At 33.3% G+C, this 23,696-nt stretch overlaps 1 protein-coding gene across 1 annotated transcript in view; it reads right to left on the bottom strand.

Moving 5' to 3' along the window:
- Positions 1 to 13,930, bottom strand: part of LOC119603781 (protein hedgehog) — a 47,410-nt gene extending 33,480 nt beyond the window's left edge. Inside the window, exon 1 of the mRNA XM_037955955.1 lies at positions 13,840 to 13,930. The gene's annotated coding sequence lies outside the window, so the exon portion shown is untranslated. The remainder of the gene's footprint in view (positions 1 to 13,839) is intronic.
- Between the last annotated feature and the right edge of the window lie 9,766 nt (positions 13,931 to 23,696).

Raw genomic sequence — 23,696 nt, 5'->3', positions numbered from 1 at the left:
TTTCAATGAATTTCGTTTTTGAAATGACCATTGTGGGGGTAAATGACCATCTTGGGTCGCCTAGCGATCACGACCTCAATTTGGTGGCGTCTGTTCTCTTAGTGAGCGCGGCTACCAAATCCCCTCTTTCTTTTAGATGACGGTCCTGGACTGTGGTTTGGGTTACCTAGGCAACATAATCGTACCTCTCTAGCGTCTGTTCCCTATGTTAACGGCAGCTGCAAGGTACAATCAGGTTCTGTCAGTCCGAATGTTTTTGGTTGAAACATATTGAGCGGCATTCTGATCTGCGTCTGACTCCAGAAGAGCGGCAGTGTCTTTTTCATACCTGTGGTAGAGGTATGAAAGAGGTATAAACTACCCCATGAAATGCCAAAAAAATATAGACTGCGACGAAACAGACAAGTACCCCAGGTCTGGTAGTCGAAGATGCTACTGGGGTTGACAAAACGGACAAGTTTTTGACCAGACGGGACAGAGTAACCTCGGACGACATTGACGACAACCTTTCAGGTCTGAAAGATTTAAACCTTTATGAGACTGATGAGGAGAGCGTGCGCCGCAAAATACGGAAGAAAACGGACAAAATCGGGAGGCCCATGACCCTGTAAAAGCAGACCCTGCAAAAGGGAGACCAAAAACAAATAAACAAAGGACAAGACACGGAACAAGACGAAAGGAAAAGGTGGGCGGGCTACAAACGTTCTCTCAGGTATGTCAGATCGCTGGACTCTCGGGATCCTGCGACTCTGACCACCCAGGAAAATTATTCAAAAACTGCATCCGAGGAGTTGGCGAACCCTGGCCCAACGCAAAGATTGAAATCGTCCCAATGGATCAAGTACCTTTTCATACAACGGTGAGAGTGTGGGTTCCTCCTCCTATTCTGGTGGACAAATCCATACTAACACTAATTAAGCGTCAGAATAAGGAACTTGGTACTGATGACTGGACGTTTGAACGAGGATGTACGAGGGAGAAGGTAAGGATCACTTTTCTCTTCAATAGAAAATGTTCAATCAACTTTCTTTTTAATATAAATTGTTCTATTAATAGAATCAATCAATAGAAAATTTACTAAAATTTTCTTTCCAATAGAAAATTTTCTACCAATTGTCTTTTTAATAGAACATTTTCTACAAATTTTCTTTTCAATAGAAAATTTTTATCAATAAAATAAAAAATTATCTAACAATTTTCTTTTCAAGAAAAACAATTTTGGTACATATTATTTTAAATAGAAATTTTTGAAAAATTTTCTTTCCAATAGAAAAATATCTACAAATTTTCTTTTCAATAGAAAGTATGTATCAAAAAAATTTTAAAAATTTCTTCGTTTCTTCCCAGCCTGCTCTCGTATTACAACAAAAAAACTATAAAAATAAAATTAAAACAAAAAACCAAGTCAAAATATCAACATCATCATAATGAGAAAATACCTAAATACATGAACATCCAACAAAAAAAAAAACAGCAACAGAGAAAACCAGATACTGAATAAAATTAAATTAAAAACCAACAACAACAAAAAAATCAAAAGAATTTCTGAATGTATCCATACAAATCGTCTATTTTGTGTAAAGTATAAAATCATGTATGATCATATGATCATCATCTTCTTCATTAATTCCATCATTATCATCACATTTTGTATGTTTTGGACGCCACTTTAAGTGTTCTCTCACACTTAAAACGAGACTCATTAAACGCCATTGCAAATGTGTATGTGTAGGTTTACTTGTGTGTGCGTATGTACCTATGTGGGGCGGAGCTGCCCAAAGGCACACTTTTGTGAATGAATACTACAAACACACATACATATGTGTGTGATGTACTGCTTGTATGTACATTGTACAACAAACACATACACTGACACTAACTTATTCAATCATTTGGGGAGAGTGTATGATTTGTTTGTGTGTGTATATATTGGAATCCAATGTTTATACTGGAATATCAGAAACAGCAGGCATCAGCATCATCATCTTCGGTATCATCTTTTGGGGAGAGTATATGTGTTTTTTTATATTTTTACTAAAATATAGTACGTATGTATGTATTTATAGACAGCCATGGCCACAGACCAAACCAAACCAGGCCATTAACCAAGAGTGTACAATTACTATGCTTGATGAGAGCTTAAAAAGAGTGGATTGACACAGAACTATTGAATTCGCTAGAATTCGTAAAATACATGAGTTTGGTGAAAATCCGAGACGTACTTAGTGGAATAAATCTGCCATTTTGCCAAAATCTGACTGAAAATATTGATTAAAGAAACGGTATCTGCATCGGTTCTTCTTAAGAGTAAATGGGTTTTTTACCCACAAGGAGAAACATCCAAATATTTTCATTCTTTTAAGCCTCTGCCCATCTTGTACCCAACGTACTTTATGCTCATATTCAACTAAAATAAACTATATATAAAAGAAATATATATTTAACTTGTATTATAGTTAAAAGTTCCCATAATAAAATGTAAGAAATATCATCATGGATGCCGATCAGAAAAGAAGAAGAAGAAAATGAACAGAAACAGAAAAACGCACAACAACAATAAAGATGAAAACAATTTTAAAATCCTAAATAAGCATAAATAAATGGCAGACGATTATATGTGTAGTATACGTAACGAATCTTACAAAAGCTTCATATAGCTTTAATGCAGAATACTAGGCACAACAACAACAGAACAGAAATAATGAACATCATGATCATGAGCAACAAACTGCAGCATGCATGATCATCATAAAACTCAGCTAAGTTTTCTTGTTATTGTATTCGAGTTTAGTTAGGCCTGCTTCTGACGCCAGTATTAAAGTTAACATTCATTTTATTTGAATCGATATTCTTCATTTTTATTTCCTTTTTTTTCTCATTTTGTATTCATTATGGGAGTATGTAGCTTTACAAAATATTTGAAATATGTTTAAGTTTTTATATGTAGCATCATCTTCAGCTTGTTGCTGTTTGTCTGGGAGCTTTTTTAAGTTTTGTTTTAGTTGTTTTTTTATTTATAAATACATTGTAGTTTAGCTGAAGAGCATAAATAATTGTTATGAAATAATACTGTTGGTGTGTGTATATATGTTTTTATATTATACAGTTGGATCTCAGTGGTATTTGTAAAGAAATTGTTATTTAGTTTTATGTGAACTTGTTTTAATCGCTCTTTGTATTTCATTATATTTTGAAATACTTTAAATGATCGCAATGATTTGATTAATATCAATAAGTATTTCCGTTTCTAGTCCATAATAAAATTCAAGAAATATATCTAGATATATTAGAATTGTATTGGGAAAGACAACTATTGACCACTAATGTTTAGTGGTTCGTCGATTTAAGCAACTATTTCTCCTAATTTATCGGAGAACATTTTCCCTTGATCAATAACTAACAATGATCCGAGTAAGTACTTCTCATCTTATTATTTATAATAAATAAATCAGCATATATCGGGCAGAATTGAACTAGAACTGAACTGGCACTGAAATAAAAATGAACTACAACTGAACTAAAACTGAACTGACACTGAAATAGAACTGACTAAACTAACTGCTGGCACTGAATAGAACTGAGAACTGAACTAGAACTGAACTAAGACTGAACTAGAACTGAACTAGAACTGAACTAGAACTGAACTAGAAAGAACTGAACTAACTGAACTAGAACTGAACTAGAACTGAACTAGAACTGAACTAGAACTGAACTAGAACTGAACTATAACTGACTAAACTGAACTAGAACTGAACTAGAACTGAACTAGAACTGAACTAGAACTGAACTAGAACTGAACTAGAACTGAACTAGAACTGAACTAGAACTGACTAGAACTGAACTAGAACTGAACTAGAACTGAACTAGAACTGAACTAGAACTGAACTAGAACTGAACTAGAACTGAACTAGAACTGAACTAGAACTGAACTAGAACTGAACTAGAACTGAACTAGAACTGAACTAGAACTGAACTAGAACTGAACTAGAACTGAACTGAAACTGAACTAGAACTTAACTAGAACTGAACTAGAACTGAACTAGAACTGAACTAGAACTGAACTAGAACTGAACTAGAACTGAACTAGAACTGACTAGAACTGAACTAGAACTGAACTAGAACTGAACTAGAACTGAACTAGAACTGAACTAGAACTGAACTAGAACTGAACTAGAACTGAACTAGAACTGAACTAGAACTGAACTAGAACTGAACTAGAACTGAACTAGAACTGAACTAGAACTGAACTAGAACTGAACTAGAACTGAACTAGAACTGAACTAGAACTGAACTAGAACTGAACTAGAACTGAACTAGAACTGAACTAGAACTGAACTAGAACTGAACTAGAACTGAACTAGAACTGAACTAGAACTGAACTAGAACTGAACTAGAACTGAACTAGAACTGAACTAGAACTGAACTAGAACTGAACTAGAACTTGAACTAGAACTGAACTAGAACTGAACTAGAACTGAACTAGAACTGAACTAGAACTGAACTAGAACTGAACTAGAACTGAACTAGAACTGAACTAGAACTGAACTAGAACTGAACTAGAACTGAACTAGAACTGAACTAGAACTGAACTAGAACTGAACTAGAACTGAACTAGAACTGAACTAGAACTGAACTAGAACTGAACTAGAACTGAACTAGAACTGAACTAGAACTGAACTACTAGAACTGAACTAGAACTGAACTAGAACTGAACTTGAACTGAACTAGAACTGAACCAGAATCAGTTAAAGCATTTTTATCCATATGACTAATTTTGTTAAAAGATGATGATTAAAAGATGTTAAACAAATTCTTAGAAAATTTTTATTAATTACAAGAAAAACAACATTGTACGATAGTGAAGGCTGTTAACAATTTATTTGGTAACAATCTAAATTTTCTCAGCATTTAATTGTGTGGTATATTTAAAAATTCTTTTTAATCAGCATCGATTAAAAATAAACCGGAAATACTTACAAAATCTAAAAACAAAAGACAATGGGCAGGTATAAAACCGACATTTATGATTGGATAAAGAAAGGCAAGTTGAAATTTTTTCTATTATATAAAATCATGAGCCAATGAGTAACAGAAAAACGCCATTTTTAAGGAGTAAATAAAAAATAATCCTTAATATGTCTTTCATGAAAAATATTATTAAAAAGCACAAAAAATCAAAATTGTTAAAAAAATATAATTTATTATATTGTTTTTTTTTATTGAATTTATGATTTTATTTAAAATCATTATTTGAAAAACTAGTATTTTTTAATCTAAGTTCTTTTATTTTTAAGTATTTTCTTTTCAAAGCAGAATTAAAATAATTATGTTTGTTGCTTAAGTCTTTTCTTGCTCTCTCCCAAAACAATGAAAACAAAAACAAAACAAACATGTTTGTGTCTTAAGTCTTTGTTAGCGCATGTAAACAAACCAGCCTGTTGCTTAAGTCTTTTGATTTTTCATATAAATTCCTGTTTAAAATCAAAATTTATTAATAAATATTATAAATTTTAAATGATTAATGATACTTTGCTAAAAAATTTCACTTATTTTAATGTTTAAAATAATTAAACAAAAGAAACAAATCCTTTTTGCACCTCAAATCTACCAAAAACGATAAAAACAACTTGTAAATTTTTTCTGGATTCTTTTTTGCCAAATCACTATTTGTAGGTGGATTAATTGGCAACAAGCAATACAATAAACATCAACATTTAAATGTTATTGTTGTCGTTGCTGTTGCAATAACAACAACTACATAAAACCATTAACATTAAACACAGCTATAGAAGTTAAACTATGACTTCTACAACTACAATTACGGCCACCAGCTCAACAACTAGTAAAACTATTAGAAGTAAATTGCATTCATCTGCTAGATTCTTAAGAACTCTACGACCGGACAGACAGACAATAAAAGAAATCGTACAAGCCGAAGAAGCAAAAGAATAGCAACAACAATAAAATAAATTAGTAAACAGAAGGTAGTATGAGTAGCTGATCAATGAACAAATGATTTTTTGCGGTTTAAAAGAAACAAAAAAAGCAAAAAAGGCAAAGAAATCTTTGGTTTATTGTTTGAGGCAAACGGTTACAGTAGATATACAGTAGAGGTTTGTAGCGTACACAAGCTGCTATTGAAGGGCACATTTGGTTGTGTTTCCTCGTAGACTGTTTGCCAATAAGCACAACATGCGGTCTAAGCAACTGCACCAGCAATAATGTTACAGCCTTTTCTAGTACGAGTTCTGTTTTTGTAGTTGTTGCTGCTGCTGTAGACCAGTGCAATATGATAAATGTGAATAGAAACGAAGAAAACCTTAAAAAGTGCTAACTAGTATGAACACCAAGTATTTTATGAACAATAGCGATTTGCTGCAGTTTAAATAATTTCCTTACTTAGAAGCTAGTAATGGCCTTTACCACATACATCAGTACCAAATTGCTCGCACAGATATCCTGCAATGTGTGTGTATATGTTTGGACACGTTATGGTACATTATTACTTGCAGTTTTCTGTTTTTTTGTTGTTGTTGTTTTCAAGACTTGTTCTCTTTACAATATACAATGATACCGGCAATTGTTGCAGGGATCAAAAGCCCTTTATTTTTTATAGCATAAAAATACTTCTTTGCCTTTTTTGACAAATGTCCTCCAATTGTATACATGTTGTAATGCTTAGCAACTTTAGTTTATAGAAAAAAAAAAACATTAAAAGAAAAATCTGTAGTTTTCCCAGTTTGTCTGTTGCTGTTTTCAAGTGTCAGTTTATCTGACGTTTAGTCTGTCTCTCTGCTACAATCTTAAAGTCATATCAGATTTGTTGCTGTTATTGCTATACTACTTACTCTTTTTCTTATGCTTCTCATTGTCATTGCTGATGGCTGCTTGTATGTAAGTTTGTACTATATCTGTGCGGTCGCTGTTATTTAAATAGTCTTTTGTGATAATTTGTAAATGTTTATGTTTCGGTATGCCCCTGGTCATGTATTATTTTTAAATGCGGTGGACAACAAATAAAAACAAGAGACACTCACGCTCACATACACACACACACACTCGTTCTCTGTTAAATGTTTAGTGTTGTTTGTGGACAAGTAAATGTTCTTTGACACATTTTTACTGTAATATTCCTGTTGTTTGTTGTGTTTGTGTTTTTATACTCCTTTTTATACGCCTCTATTGTTCCTTTCCTTTTCAAAAAAAAGAAAAAAACGAAATTGTTGTTGTATTTTTATATTTATTTATGTTTTTTCTCTTTAGTTGTCATTGTTATTTGGTTTTTAGTACCGTTTTATTTTCTGTGTGCGTTCCTTGGTCTTGGGCCGACCGACAGACACACATCTTTTTGATATTTCGACAAATTCCTTGGAATTCTCTTTAAAAGTTGTGCTACTGTGACACTATCGATTCCCCAATGACAATTTAGTAAAATTTATGTGACTTAAATGGAAGAGAGATAATAATAATAAAAAAGGATCCTTATTTATGTATTAAATATTTTACAAAAAGAAACGGATTTTTTTAAGGTTTTTCTTATTTTCAAATTGTCTCTCGTATTTAGGCCATATTTTATGATTTAGATTAGAGAAATTTTGATGGCCGTTTAAGTAAATATTTATAAACTAATTGCTTAACAATAAACACTTCGTGGTTACATTTAGATAATGAGATAAAAATGTTAGTGATTCCTGGGAATTACATTTAAAGCGGTGTTAATAGTTTCGAACTGTTTAAACAAAATTGAAAAACAAACGAAGATTGGAAAATTGTCGTCTTATAAGATTGGAAAACTGTCGTCTTTCTCAGAGATGAACTTTTTGTTAGAGCATCGGCTCGTCCTTTTCTGCTTGTCCACGTTCATAGCTTTCAATGAACGTTTCAAAAGAAAACAAGAAATTGAACTATAAAGAACTTATATCAATGTCAGCAGCAACTGCATCTTTTTGAATGGTGTAAGGCCCAATGATCTCACGGGTCATAATCGTTATTAAACTTTATGTGATTTCTTCTAATTATAGCAATTTATCTCTTAAATGTTTAAGCATATATATCCAGTTCGTTTTAAATATATTAAAAATTTATGGTATTTTTGCTTATGACCAAAATCCTGGATAATAGTATAACAAAATAAAAGCACAAATCAAACCAAGGCTTTGCACGTTAACGTTCCCATGGAAATTTCATCTTCTCTTTGAAATAAATCGATTCGGACTCGCCCAAAAACTTTCAACTTAGCGACTGCATGGTCAATCGAATATTTGCTCCTAGAAAAGATCTTAGAACAACATTGGAATTGTTAAAACTCTTTTCTATTTCGTTGTATCATCATGGAAACAACATCCCGAAATAATATACAAAATTTACCAAAATTTCCTTGAAATTTGCTAGAAGCCTAAAAAGTAGATTTATGTTCTTTAAATGTATTCTAAAAACCTGGATGATGTATTAAAGATACTCAACTCAATAGAATTTCAAACTTCAAAAGGTTGTCTGAAACTGAAATGTGATTTTTTTAACTACCAAGCATTGTCTGTGTTTCTACGATTTCACAATTCATATTATGTCAGAGTAAGAGTCTTAATTTAAACGATTTAGAAATAGTGGTTTTGCTCTTCTTTTACTAGGATCTTGAAAAAGGAGCTGAAAGTAGCAAAAGCGTGATTCTACTCCCTCTATTTTCTTTTAGCACTTTCACAGACCGTTTCGGTGATATCGAGGGAGTAACACTCTGTTTACTTTACGCACTTTCATAGAAGGCATCGATGTTCTAGAAAAGTCTGGCGTTCTTTTAACTTTAATGTATTAGATGATTGTTTATTGAACCCTTAAAGATTTTAAACAAATCTGAATGCAGAAATCCGTAAAATACTAAAACACACAATCGTCGACAGATTTTATAAAATATGGGTTATAGAACCGAAGGCTTCTTATATAGTTCTAAGATGATCTTGTCTAGATGTCCGCACGTCTGTCAGATTTTAATAAGTTGAAAGTGGTCTCCGAATTGTAGGCTTGATTTAGTCATTATGTTTGTAACACATCGAAATCTGTGTCATATACCCGAACAGTTCTTTTTCCCTGACGATCAGGTCTATCGACCTGAGTTTTATGTCTCTTAAAAGAACAATAGACCCTAGAGGAAAGCACCTAAGGAGATGAAAATTCTCTACCGATAAATAATGTTAATAGTTGCGAATGTAGACAATTGATCTAACAAAAAAATTTTGAACAAACTGTCCGCTTATTTTTATTCCAAAAAGAGCAATAAAAAGGTAAGCATCAAAACAAACGAACCTAAAATTTGGCCTTACTATTCCTAAATAATATTAAAAACTTTTGAATGCTTTAATGTATCCCTTTACTGTTGTTTATACGTAAGGCCCCACCCCTGGGTCAATATCAATATTAAATGTTATATGTATGCTATTAAAAAAAAGTAAAGAAAGTAAATTTTCAATATCCTAACTTTCCTTTTTCTAACGATTAAGCAATTTTGCAACTTTGTTGTACAATATTGCTCAAATCAAACAAACTCTGCAAGTTTACTTATTAATATTTTAAAACATTTACCTTCCTTTTTCATTTTTTTATAATTGAAGTTTTTTTAACTTGCACAACAACTTAACAAACCCTACAACCATCTCTGTAAAATAATAAATTATAAATTGTTATTTTTTTGTTCTCCAACAAACTTATTACAATGTACAAAGTAATATGTAGTTGCAAATACTTAAAGTATTAAATATTTACGATATTTTTTTTTTTTGATACGCAACAATATTGCAAAGTCATACCTCTGATTTTTTACTAACCAAATACACACTCCAACAACTCCATATCATGGTGTGTTGTGAGACCTAAAAAACAACTCCACTCAGTTAAATTTTTTTAATGTATATTTATAGACATCTCCTGGTTTCGTCACGAATCCAAAATCATCTTTAAGATGATGTTTGTGAGATGATGATACTTTAGCATCATGACAGGGGCTTTATGTGTCAAAATGTATGTTTGCGGGTGAAGAGACTTAAAGGAGCTAAAGTGAAGTGAAGTGTGAGTAGAAGTAGTAAGCAGTGTCTCATCATCGTCATGATGTTTAAGTTGGTTAAGTTCCATTGTCTAGTCAGATTATAGAGAGGGTTAATATTTGCTTAATAATTTCAAGTTGACAGCCAACAATAAGTGGCGCTTATAACGCATTCAAAACTCGCGTACATACTCACCGATACCGATGTTTTCGTCTTGAACAGACTGATGGACATCATTAAGTAAATGTTATGGTAGTAATAAGAAAGAGGCTTAAATACCAAAAAGTATAATTTCTTTCAAGACATCCACTTGTTTGTTTTATTTTTATTGATTTCTTGAGTTTCTTGCTTTAAACAAAAAAAAAAAAAAAAAAATGATGATGATTTTCCAAAAACACCAAAGAAAAAAAAACTGAACAGTAACAAAACACTGAAACTTTGTTCACATCGTATAATGTGGCTCACATAAAGTATATTTATACCACACTAAAGGTATCATTTTTATTGTTGTATTATATGCAACATTTGTATACAACAACAACAAAATTAAAAATTATAAAAAAAAACAAAGAAGTTTAAGGTATTGGTTTTTAAATAGTGTGAGAAAATACGTTGCCGGATGAAAAACAACTCGAGAGTTTCTGGTAAGAATTTTAAAGAGTTCGATAATCGGTAATATCTGTTAATCTAGTTTTTTTTTGGTTTCGTTACCACCAGATCAGCATACATACACTTAGCTTGCAACATTCTATAACAAATCTACAATATGTATGTTATTTTCAACTTACACTGGTAAAAAATTAAAGCGGAAATGTTAATATAATTCTGAATTCTCTCCAGTTACTATTTTGACGATCTAGTTCAATTCTAGTTCAGTTCTAGTTCAGTTCTAGTTCAGTTCTAGTTCAGTTCTAGTTCAGTTCTAGAACTGAACTAGAACTGAACTAGAACTGAACTAGAACTGAACTAACTGACTAGAACTGAACTAGAACTGAACTAGAACTGAACTAGAACTGAACTAGAACTGAACTAGAACTGAACTAGAACTGAACTAGAACTAGAACTGAACTAGAACTGAACTAGAACTGAACTAGAACTGAACTAGAACTGAACTAGAACTGAACTAGAACTGAACTAGAACTGAACTAGAACTGAATTCTAGAACTGAACTAGAACTGAACTAGAACTGAACTAGAACTGAACTAGAACTGACTAGAACTGAACTAGAACTGAACTAGAACTGAACTAGAACTGAACTAGAACTGAACTAGAACTGAACTAGAACTGAACTAGAACTGAACTAGAACTGAACTAGAACTGAACTAGAACTGAACTAGAACTGACTAGAACTGACTAAACTGAACTAGAACTGAACTAGAACTGAACTAGAACGAACTAGAACTGAACTAGAACTGAACTAGAACTGAACTAGAACTGAACTAGAACTGAACTAGAACTGAACTAGAACTGAACTAGAACTGAACTAGACTGAACTAGAACTGACTAGAACTGAACTAGAACTGAACTAGAACTGAACTAGAACTGAACGAGAACTGAACTAGAACTGAACTAGAACTGAACTAGAACTGAACTAGACTGAGCTAGAACTGAACTAGAACTGACTAGAACTGAACTAGAACTGAACTAGAACTGAACTAGAACTGAACTAGAACTGAACTAGAAACTAGAACTGAACTAGAACTGAACTAGAACTGAACTAGAACTGAGCTAGAACTGAACTAGAACTGAACTAGAACTGAACTAGAACTGAACTAGAACTGAACTAGAACTGAACTAGAACTGAACTAGAACTGAACTAGAACTGAACTAGAACTGAACTAGAACTGAACTAGAACTGAACTAGAACTGAACTAGAACTGAACTAGAACTGAACTAGAACTGAACTAGAACTGAACTAGAACTGAACTAGAACTGAACTAGAACTGAACTAGAACTGAACTAGAACTGAACTAGAACTGAACTAGAACTGAACTAGAACTGAACTAGAACTGAACTAGAACTGAACTAGAACTAGAACTAGAACTGAACTAGAACTGAACTAGAACTGAACTAGAACTGAACTAGAACTGAACTAGAACTGAACTAGAACTGAACTAGAACTGAAATAGAACTGAACTAGAACTGAACTAGAACTGAACTAGAACTGAACTAGAACTGAACTAGAACTGAACTAGAACTGAACTAGAACTGAACTAGAACTGAGCTAGAACTGAACTAGAACTGAACTAGAACTGAACTAGAACTGAACTAGAACTGAACTAGAACTGAACTAGAACTGAACTAGAACTGAACTAGAACTGAACTAGAACTGAACTAGAACTGAACTAGAACTGAACTAGAACTGAACTAGAACTGAACTAGAACTGGAACTAGAACTGAACTAGAACACTGAACTAGAACTGAACTAGAACTGAACTAGAACTGAACTAGAACTGAACTAGAACTGAACTAGAACTGAACTAGAACTGAACTAGAACTGAACTAGAACTGAACTAGAACTGAACTAGAACTGAACTAGAACTGAACTAGAACTGAACTAGAACTGAACTAGAACTGAACTAGAACTGAACTAGAACTGAACTAGAACTGAACTAGAACTGAACTAGAACTGAACTAGAACTGAACTAGAACTGAACTAGAACTGAACTAGAACTGAACTAGAACTGAACTAGAACTGAAAGAACTGAACTAGAACTGAACTAGAACTGAACTAGAACTGAACTAGAACTGAACTAGAACTGAACTAGAACTGAACTAGAACTGAACTAGAACTGAACTAGAACTGAACTAGAACTGAACTAGAACTGAACTAGAACTGAACTACTGAACTAGAACTGAACTAGAACTGAACTACTGAACTAGAACTGAACTAGAACTGAACTAGAACTGAACTAGAACTGACTAGAACTGAACTAGAACTGAACTAGAACTGAACTAGAACTGAACTAGAACTGAACTAGAACTGAACTAGAACTGAACTAGAACTGAACTAGAACTGAACTAGAACTGAACTAGAACTGAACTAGAACTGAACTAGAACTGAACTAGAACTGAACTAGAACTGAACTAGAACTGAACTAGAACTGAACTAGAACTGAACTAGAACTGAACTAGAACTGAACTAGAACTGAACTAGAACTGAACTAGAACTGAACTAGAACTGAACTAGAACTGAACTAGAACTGAACTAGAACTGAACTAGAACTGAACTAGAACTGAACTAGAACTGAACTAGAACTGAACTAGAACTGAACTAGAACTGAACTAGAACTGAACTAGAACTGAACTAGAACTGAACTAGAACTGAACTAGAACTGAACTAGAACTGAACTAGAACTGAACTAGAACTGAACTAGAACTGAACTAGAACTGAACTAGAACTGAACTAGAACTGAACTAGAACTGAACTAGAACTGAACTAAAACTGAACTAGAACTGAATTAAACTGAACTAGAACTGAACTAGAACTGAACTAGAACTGAACTAGAACTGAACTAGAACTGAACTAGAACTGAACTAGAACTGAACTAGAACTGAACTAGAACTGAACTAGAACTGAACTAGAACTAGAACTGGTTCAGTTCTAGTTCAGTTCTAGTTCAGTTCTAGTTCAGTTCTAGTTCAGTTCTAGTTCAGTTCTAGTTCAGTTCTAGTTCAGTTCTAGTTCAGTTCTAGTTCAGTTCTAGTTCAGTTCTAGTTCAGTTCTAGTTCAATTCTAGTTCAAAATTATATTTAAAATATAATTTTGGTAAAATGCTGATTAAAATTTTATTCTTCTCATTCTCACCCATTAATTTCTCCAAGTGTTTAAACGTTGTTGGCAGCAACCTTTTGTTATATTCCGTGCTTTGACTATCTGTCTTGTTAGACATTCATTCGTTTCTTTCGTACGTACCATTGCATTCTGTTGTAGTTGTTGTCAATGTTGTTCATTTGTGTGTAGGAACCACCACCATCAGCACTATCCGAAACCAACCAAGCACCATTCATCCATTCATTAATGTGTGTTTGTTCACTTTTTATCTTTTTTTTATTTTATTTTAAAATTTTATTTATTTTATTATTGCTGTTGTTGTGTGTGCCCTACAATATCTCTCCTCGTTCACGCGCGTTAAACGCCAGTTCAACAATTTTTATGCTGTCAGCGAACGCGTGCCTGTATTTGTGTGGTCTTGGATCTCATGAATAACATCATGGATATGGATGGAATGACGACGACGGCTTTTGTGCTGCTGCGCGATCAGCTTGCAATTCTTTTGTGTGTGCACACAAGGTATGGATGGCATGAATTTTTGTACGAGTTATGTACTCCTGTGTGTGCAATGTGTGCAAGGGTGAACCATTTAGGAGGGATATGCTATAGATGTTGGTGTGCATTATAACATTCACATGATCAGTTTGCAAATATAGAAATTTTTACCAAGTACAAGGGTCTCCTGGAAACTAGAAGTTCACAAAATTCTTGAAAATCCTAGAATATCCAGTAAATCTGTTGGGGTCTCGACTAAAATTTCAACACATGATCTAATGAAAAAAGTGAAACAGAATAAGGCTTGCATCTTATCAACGCATAAGTCATAAACACCAACTATAGTTACTATTTTTCCATGTACCTTTGATTTTTGCTTGATATCGTTAAAGTTGTTTCCCATGTGTTGGGCTTCCTTGTAATGTGGTTGAGTTTTTTTTTGCTGCTGCATCCATTTCATTTCGTTGCTTTTTTTCCTGAAATCGAATTCACACATCTCACGCGTTTGGCCAAAAGTCAGACAGACATACGAAGTTTTTTTTCTTGCTTAACTTTCTGTACTAAAGAAATCGAAGTTATAGTCAGTTAAGTTTGTCTGAAGTTGTTGTTGTTTCTTTGCCGGCTCATTTGTAGATGTTAGCCGCTGATTTCTCTTGTGTTCTGTGTACTGTGGTGATGTTGTTCAGTCTTGTTCTCCACATAACTACATACATAAACAGACAGACATCGTTGTACTCGTACGTATTTGTTCATTCTGGTTATTGTGGTTAGTGCTTAATGCCCTTGTTGGTATTTAATTTTAATTTTTCGTTTCGGTTTTATTGAATTTTTATTTTTTTGTCCATATATATTTAGTGTTGCTTTAATGGATTTTAACATGCGACCCAGCCTTGGGAAGAGAAGCCTAGTGTGTGTGTGACTTTAATTCGGATTTTGACTGTTGTCTGCCGCAGGATCAGCTAAGACAACCAAATAACCAGCCAAACCAACCGACCAGCCAACAAAACAGTGAGTGAGTGTCTCAGTGTTACCAATATTTATGCAATATGAGTCAGGAGCGCATAAAATGAATGTTTGTATTTTTTGTGAATTTTCCTAATATTATCTGTAATTTAAATACTTGAGAATGAGTTTTATTAATCAATTACACAAATTAAATTTTAATTTGTTGGTAAATAAAAGAATGAATGTTAATTTTTTTGTAGTATTGTAAACTGAATGCGAAAATTAGTGCAGCAAACTTTGAAGTTTCTCATTTTATATACAATATAGGTAGAGTTAAAAAAACAATTATACCAAAAAAGATTGACATAACTATAGCTAGTGTTTTCAATACTAAAATCTTATAAAAACTTACGTAGAACCGCTAATTGTATGCTTAGCTAATTTCGTTTATCTGATATATAAATATAAACTTGCAGCAAAAACAATAAACTAGACATATTTCAAACTTAACAGCCATTACACTTTGCCTTAAAAGTTGCACTGTCAAAAATTGACATATAAAATTCGTCTTCAATACCAGTCGTAAAATTTCTAGTTCAGTTCTTGTTCGGTTCTAGTTCAGTTCTAGTTCAGTTCTAGTTCAGTTCTAGTTCAGTTCTAGTTCATTCTAGTTCAGTATTCTAGTTCAATTCTAGTTCAGTCTAGTTCAGTTCTAGTTCAGTTCTAGTTCAGTTCTAGTTCAGTTCTAGTTCAGTTCTAGTTCAGTTCTAGTTCAGTTCTAGTTCAGTTCTAGTTCAGTTCTAGTTCAGTTCTAGTTCAGTTCTAGTTCAGTTCTAGTTCAGTCTAGTTCAGTTCTAGTTCAGTTCTAGTTCAGTTCTAGTTCAGTTCTAGTTCAGTTCTAGTTCAGTTCTAGTTCAGTCTAGTTCAGTTCTAGTTCAGTTCTAGTTCAGTTCTAGTTCAGTTCTAGTTCAGTTCTAGTTCAGTTCTAGTTCAGTTCTAGTTCAGTTCTAGTAGTCTAGTTCAGTTCTAGTTCAGTTCTAGTTCAGTTCTAGTTCAGTTCTAGTTCCAGTTCTAGTTCAGGTCTAGTTCAGTTCTAGTTCAGTTCTAGTTCAGTTCTAGTTTCAGTTCTAGTTCAGTTCTAGTTCAGTTCTAGTTCAGTTCTAGTTCAGTTCTAGTTCAGTTCTAGTCAGTTCTAGTCAGTTCTAGTTCAGTTCTAGTTCAGTTCTAGTTCAGTTCTAGTTCAGTTCTAGTTCAGTTTCTAGTTCAGTTCTAGTTCAGTTCTAGTTCAGTTCTAGTTCAGTTCTAGTTCAGTTCTAGTTCAGTTCTAGTTCAGTTCTAGTTCAGTTCTAGTTCAGTTCTAGTTCAGTCTAGTCAGTTTAGTTCAGTTCTAGTCAGTCTCGTTCAGTTCTAGTTCAGTTCTAGTTCAGTTCTAGTTCAGTTCTAGTTCAGTCTAGTATCAGTTCTAGTTCAGTTCTAGTTCAGTTCTAGTTCGTTCTAGTTCAGTTCTAGTTCAGTTCTAGTTCAGTTCTAGTTCAGTTCTAGTTCAGTTCTAGTTCAGTTCTAGTTCAGTTCTAGTTCAGTTCTAGTTCAGTTCTAGTTCAGTTCTAGTTCAGTTCTAGTTCAGTTCTAGTTCAGTTCTAGTTCAGTTCTAGTTCAGTTCTAGTTCAGTTCTAGTTCAGTTCTAGTTCAGTTCTAGTTCAGTTCTAGTTCAGTTCTAGTTCAGTTCTAGTTCAGTTCTAGTTCAGTTCTAGTTCAGTTCTAGTTCAGTTCAGTTCTAGTTCAGTTCTAGTTCAGTTCTAGTTCAGTTCTAGTTCAGTTCTAGTTCAGTTCTAGTTCAGTTCTAGTTCAGTTCTAGTTCAGTTCTAGTTCAGTTCTAGTTCAGTTCTAGTTCAGTTCTAGTTCAGTTCTAGTTCAGTTCTAGTTCAGTTTCTAGTTCAGTTCTAGTTCAGTTCTAGTTCAGTTCTAGTTCAGTTCTAGTTCAGTTCTAGTTCAGTTCTAGTTCAGTTCTAGATCAGTTCTAGTTCAGTTCTAGTTCAGTTCTAGTTCAGTTCTAGTTTAGTTCTAGTTCAGTTCTAGTTCAGTTCTAGTTCAGTTCTAGTTCAGTTCTAGTTCAGTTCTAGTTCAGTTCTAGTTCAGTTCTAGTCAGTTGTTCAGGTTCTAGTTCAGTTCTAGTTCAGTTCTAGTTCAGTTCTAGTTCAGTTCTAGTTCAGTTCTAGTTCAGTTCTAGTTCAGTTCTAGTTCAGTTCTAGTTCAGTTCTAGTTCAGTTCTAGTTCAGTTCTAGTTCAGTTCTAGTTCTAGTTCAGTTCTAGTTCTGTTCTAGTTCAGTTCTAGTTCAGTTCTAGTTCAGTTATAGTTCAGTTCTTGTTCAGTTCTAGTTTAGTCGGTGCAGAAAATGATTGTACCAGAACCTTTTTACCTTTAAAAAGAACCAAACATAATTCCTAACCACCACATTTACTCACTTCGTGATTGCAAGTTATCGAAAAGACCATAACCATAATATATATTCACCTCACTTAATCATCTCATATTTTCATGGCGATGATCATGTCGATGTACAACCACTTAAGCTTTTGTGTAAAAACAACATCCTTAACAGCAGCAACATCTTTAAGATATGAAAAATAAGCATACACCTCAGTTGAGTGGAATTTATTCCCATGTCATTTGTATTTATCCGAATCTCTGCATGCATCACTGGACCCCGAACGCCTTTGTGGTAATATACACAATCAGGCAGTCAGTCAAAAACTCCTTTTGCTGTGGCTAAGCAAAGGATGAAGAAATTGTTGGAGAAAAAGAAGAAAAACTGTATCTACAGAACTTGTTTTACTTTGTATTCTAGGCATGCTGACGATGATGATGATGACCAAACCCTACCGATTCATCTCCTTTGTAGTAAAATTAAATACTAAAAGCAACGACCATTTGACTTCTTGACTAAACTAAACTGCACTAAGTACAAGTGTGTTTGGATATGCAAGAGTACTTCAAAAGCTTATGGCAAAGATGTGTTCATATTATATTGAAGAATGGGGAAAAAATGAGCAAACAAAGAAAAAAAGTACGAATAAAAAATACATTCAACAATTCATTTGTAAGTAACTCGATATACTTATTGGTTTCTAATGCATTTTTCAGCTTGTTTACTTGCATTCTGGTGCTAAAGCGACGGTATGGATGATCAGGTCTATGGCTGAATGGTTGTTTGACTAAATGTTGGTAGGACAGAAAGAGTTTTCGCTTGTTTGTTTGCCAGTTTGAACGGCTGACTTGCCTTAGTCTCGTCTGCAGTTGGAGTGTGGTGTGATCTGATGAGATCTGATCTGCAGTAGTGGTATTAATGTTATTGCTGTTGTTGTCGTTACTTCCATCCTTTTGTACATATTATTGCTGTTGTTCGTTATTGTTGTTGGTTGTTTGTTGCTGTTTTCTTGTCTCAGCATGGATGTTGATGATGTTTAAAGTTTAATATTGGTGGCAGGCAACAACATCTCATTAGGCATTTTTAATTTGACAACGCGCACAATTTATGTGGGAATGAGTTAGTTTCTCGATATGTATCCACACGTTAAGCAGTTTTCAGCTTTTTTCTTCTTTTTCTCTTATAATGTCAACTGTTTTGCATGTTTAATTCGTATTCGTTTTATATCAGTTCATTTCACTTCATTTCAAGTGTTATTTTTATGTTTATTTCTTTTATTTGTCTGTTGGTTTTGTTGGCTTTTTTGTTCTGGGTGTGTTGGTGACATCTTAACATGTTAAATGTTTGCTTTTTTCTATATCTTTTCCCCGCGACATACAGGAAATTCATTATAATTAAAACTTGAAATATTGATATTTAATGATGAGCAAAGTACAAAGCACAAAAACAAAAGACTTAAGACACACACTGCAAATTATAGTCAATAACATTTTGCTGCAATTAAGACTTGAAAACCATGTTTATTACCAATGTTTGTTTAAATACACAAATAACGGTAAAACTTATTATTGAAAAAATAACTAAAATTATTATTAAATATCAGTAATTTATTATAAATAAAAAATCAGAAAAATGTACTTCATGATTCATGAGCGAATTTAGTTTTGTCCTAGTCCTGTTCTAGTTCTGTTCTAGTTCTGTGCTAGTTCTGTTCTAGTTCTTTTCTAGTTCTGTTCTAGTTCTGTTCTAGTTCTGTTCTAGTTCTGTTCTAGTTCTTTTCTAGTTCTGTTCTAGTTCTGTTCTAGTTCTGTTCTAGTTCTGTTCTAGTTCTGTTCTAGTTCTGTGCTAGTTCTGTGCTAGTTCTGTTCTAGTTCGGTTCTAGTTCTGTTCTAGTTCTGTTCTAGTTCTGTGTCTAGTTCTGTTCTAGTTCTGTTCTAGTTCTGTTCTAGTTCTGTTCTAGTTCTGTTCTAGTTCTTTCTAGTTCTGTTCTAGTTCTGTTCTAGTTCTGTTCTAGTTCTGTTCTAGTTTCTGTTCTAGTTCTGTTCTAGTTCTGTTCTAGTTCTGTTCTGTTCTATTCGTTATAGTTCTGTTCTAGTTCTGTTCTAGTTCTGTTTCTAGTTCTGTTCTAGTCTGTTCTAGTTGTTCTAGTTCTGTTCTAGTTCTGTTCTAGTTCTGTTCTAGTTCTGTTCTAGTTCTGTTCTAGTTCTGTCTAGTCTGTCTAGTTCTGTTCTAGTTTCTGTTCTAGTTCTGTTCTAGTTCTGTTCTAGTTCTGTTCTAGTTCTGTTCTACGTTCTGTTCTAGTTCTGTTCTAGTTCTGTTCTAGTTCTGTTCGAGTTCTGTTCTAGTTCTGTTCTAGTTCTGTTCTAGTTCTGTTCTGTTCTGTTCTAGTTCTGTTCTAGTTCTGTTCTAGTTCTGTTCTAGTTCTGTTCTATTCTGTCTAGTTCTGTTTCTAGTTCTGTTCTAGTTCTTGTTCTAGTTCTGTCTAGTTCTGTTCTAGTTCTGTTCTAGTTCTGTCTATTCTGTTCTAGTTTCTGTTCTAAGTCTGTTTCTAGTTCTGTTCTAGTTCTGTTCTAGTTTCTGTTCTAGTTCTGTTCTAGTTCTGTTCTAGTTTCTGTTCTAGTTCTGTTCTAGTTCTGTTCTGTTCTAGTTCTGTTCTAGTTCTGTTCTAGTTCTGTTCTAGTTCTGTTCTAGTTCTGTTTCTAGTTCTGTTCTAGTCTGTTTCTAGTTTCTAGTTCTGTGTTCTGTTTAGTTCTGTTCTAGTTCTGTTCTAGTTCTGTTCTAGTTCTCTGTTCTAGTTCTGTTCTAGTTCTGTTCTAGTTCTGTTCTAGTTCTGTTCTAGTTCTGTTCTAGTTCTGTTCTAGTTCTGTTCTAGTTCTGTTCTAGTTCTGTTCTAGTTCTAGTTCTGTTCTGTTCTGTTCTAGTTCTGTTCTAGTTCTGTTCTAGTTTGTTCTAGTTCTGTTCTAGTTCTGTTCTAGTTCTGTTCTAGTTCTGTTCTAGTTCTGTTCTAGTTCTGTTCTGTTCTAGTTCTGTTCTAGTTCTGTTCTAGTTCTGTTCTAGTTCTGTTCTAGTTCTGTTCTAGTTCTGTTCTAGTTCTGTTCTAGTTCTGTTCTAGTTCTGTTCTAGTTCTGTTCTAGTTCTGTTCTAGTTCTGTGCTAGTTCTGTGCTAGTTCTGTTCTAGTTCTGTTCTAGTTCTGTTCTAGTTCTGTTCTAGTTCTAGTTCTGTTCTAGTTCTGTTCTAGTTCTGTTCTAGTTCTGTTCTAGTTCTGTTCTAGTTCTTTTCTAGTTCTGTTCTAGTTCTGTTCTAGTTCAGTTCTAGTTCTGTTCTAGTTCTGTTCTAGTTCTGTTCTAGTTCTGTTCTAGTTCTGTTCTAGTTCTGTTCTAGTTCTGTTCTAGTTCTGTTCTAGTTCTGTTTCTAGTTCTGTTCTAGTTCTGTTCTAGTTCTGTTCTAGTTCTGTTCTAGTTCTTTCTAGTTTTGTTCTAGTTCTGTTCTAGTTCTGTTCTAGTTCTTTTCTAGTTCTGTTCTAGTTCTGTTCTAGTTCTTTTCTAGTTCTGTTCTAGTTCTGTTCTAGTTCTGTTCTAGTTCTGTTCTAGTTCTGTTCTAGTTCTGTTCTAATTCTGTTCTAGTTCTTTTCTAGTTCTGTTCTAGTTCTGTTCTAGTTCTGTTCTAGTTCTGTTCTAGTTTTGTTCTAGTTCTGTTCTAGTTCTTTCTGTTCTAGTTCTGTTCTAGTTCTGTTCTAGTTCTGTTCTAGTTCTGTTCTAGTTCTGTTCTAGTTCTGTTTCTAGTTCTGTTCTAGTTCTGTTCTAGTTCTGTTCTGTTTCTAGTTCTGTTTCCTAGTTCTAGTCTGTCTAGTTCTGTTCTAGTTCTGTTCTAGTTCTGTTCTAGTTCTGTTCTAGTTCTGTTCTAGTTCTGTTTCTAGTTCTTCTAGTTCTGTTCTAGTTCTGTTCTAGTTCGGTTCTAGTTCTGTTCTAGTTTCTAGTTCTGTTCTAGTTTCTAGTTCTGTTCTAGTTTTCTGTTGTCTAGTTCTGTTCTAGTCTGTTCTAGTTCTGTTCTAGTTCTGTTCTAGTTCTGTTTCTAGTTCTGTTCTAGTTCTGTTCTAGTTCTGTTCTAGTTCTGTTCTAGTTTGTTCTGTTTTCTAGTTCTGTTCTAGTTCGTTCTAGTTCTGTTCTAGTTCTGTTCTAGTTCTGGTTCTAGTTTCTGTTGTCTAGTTCTGTGCTAGTTCTGTTCTAGTTCTGTTCTAGTTCTGTTCTAGTTCTGTTCTAGTTCTGTTCTAGTTCTGGTCTAGTTCTGTTCTATTCTGTTCTAGTTCTGTTCTAGTTCTAGTTCTGTTCGAGGTTCTGTTCTAGTTCTGTCTGTTCTAGTTCTGTTCTAGTTCTTGTTCTAGTTCTGTTCTAGTTCTGTTCTAGTTCTGTTCTAGTTCTGTTTCTAGTTTCTGTTCTTAGTTCTGTTCTAGTTTCTGTTCTAGTTCTGTTTCTAGTTCGTTCTAGTTCTGTTCTAGTTCTTTCTAGTTCTAGTTCTGTTCTAGTTCTGTTCTAGTTCTGTTCTAGTTCTGTTCTAGTTCTGTTTCTAGTTCTGTTCTAGTTCTGTTTCTAGTTCTGTTCTAGTTCTGTTCGAGTTCTGTTCTAGTTCTGTTCTAGTTCTGTTCTAGTTCTGTTCTAGTTCTGTTCTAGTTCTGTTCTAAGTTCTGTTCTAGTTTCTGTTCTAGTATCTGTTCTAGTTCTGTTCTAGTTCTGTTCTGTTCTGTTCTAGTTTCTGTTCTAGTCTGTTCTAGTTCTGTTCTAGTTCTGTTTCTAGTTCTGTTCTAGTTCTGTTCTAGTTCTGTTCTAGAGTCTGTCTAGTTCATGTTCTAGTTCTGTCTAGTTCTGTTCTAGTTCTGTGTTCTATGTCTGTTCTAGTTCTGTTCTAGTTCTGTTCTAGTTCAGTCTAGTTCTGTTCTAGTTCTTTTCTAGTTCTGTTCTAGTTTTGTCTAGTTGCTGTGTTCTAGTTCTGTGCTAGTTCTGTTCTAGTTCTGTTCTAGTTCCTCTGTCTTCTAGTTCTGTTCTAGTTCTGTTCTAGTTTACTGTGCTAGTTCTGTTCTAGTTCTGTTCTAGCTTATGGTCTAGTTAGGTCTAGTTTCTGTTCTAGTGTTCTTTCTAGTTCTGTTCTAGTTCTGTTCTAGGTCTGTTCATAGTTTCTGATTCTAGTTCTGTTCTAGTTCTGTTCTAGTTCTGTTCTAGTTCTGTTCTAGTTCCTGGTCTAGTTCTGTTCTAGTTCTTTTCGAGGTCTGTTCTAGTGTCTGTTCTATCTCTGCTCTGGTTCTAGATCTGCTCTGGTTCTGGTTCTAGTTTAGTTCTGTTTTTATTATTTACTACTTCTCTTCTCCTTATATTCAAAAATAAAACCATTTTTAGTATTTTTTATTATTTTATATATTTATATATTTTTAACACAATTTAATAATATTCCATAATTTGATAATTCTATAATATAAATAAAGATTTTATTTATTTATTTTTCTTTTGTGTTTCAATTTATTATATTTATTTTTTTTTCATTTTGTTGGTAACTAATAAATAGCAATTTTACATAATAATTTTAATAATTTTCTTTCTTATTTTCATTTTCTTTTGACCAACTCTAAATATTTATTTTAGTTTTTTTGTAGAATTTTGTTTCTTTCTTAAAGGGAAATTTTCTTAGATTTTTTAGACAATTTTAAAATATTCTTTTCATTTAAATAACTTTATTTACTTTTCTAAATACATTTTTTACTCATTGTGCTCTTGTAATTTCTTTCTTTTAATTTATTTTTTCTTAAATAATTTAATTTTTCGCCATAATTCAATGCAATTTGTTAAGAATCTATTTTTCTGTTTGTTGTATATATATTTATAATTTCTTTTGATATATTTTGTTTAAATAATTTATTTCTTTTCTTTTGTTTTATTTTGTTTTGTCTAGTTTCATATTTGTTAAACCTATTTTGTAATTGAGTTGTTAGATTTGATTTCTGATTTTTTGTTTGTTTTTTTTTTTTTTTTTCATTT

The sequence above is a fragment of the Lucilia sericata genome, unplaced genomic scaffold, assembly GCF_015586225.1.
Source record: "Lucilia sericata isolate MDLA Ls3-8-SP2 unplaced genomic scaffold, ASM1558622v1 Contig000335F_arrow, whole genome shotgun sequence".
In the NCBI taxonomy this organism is placed as follows: Eukaryota; Metazoa; Arthropoda; class Insecta; order Diptera; family Calliphoridae; genus Lucilia; species Lucilia sericata.
This window is presented reverse-complemented; position numbering and strand designations above follow the sequence as displayed.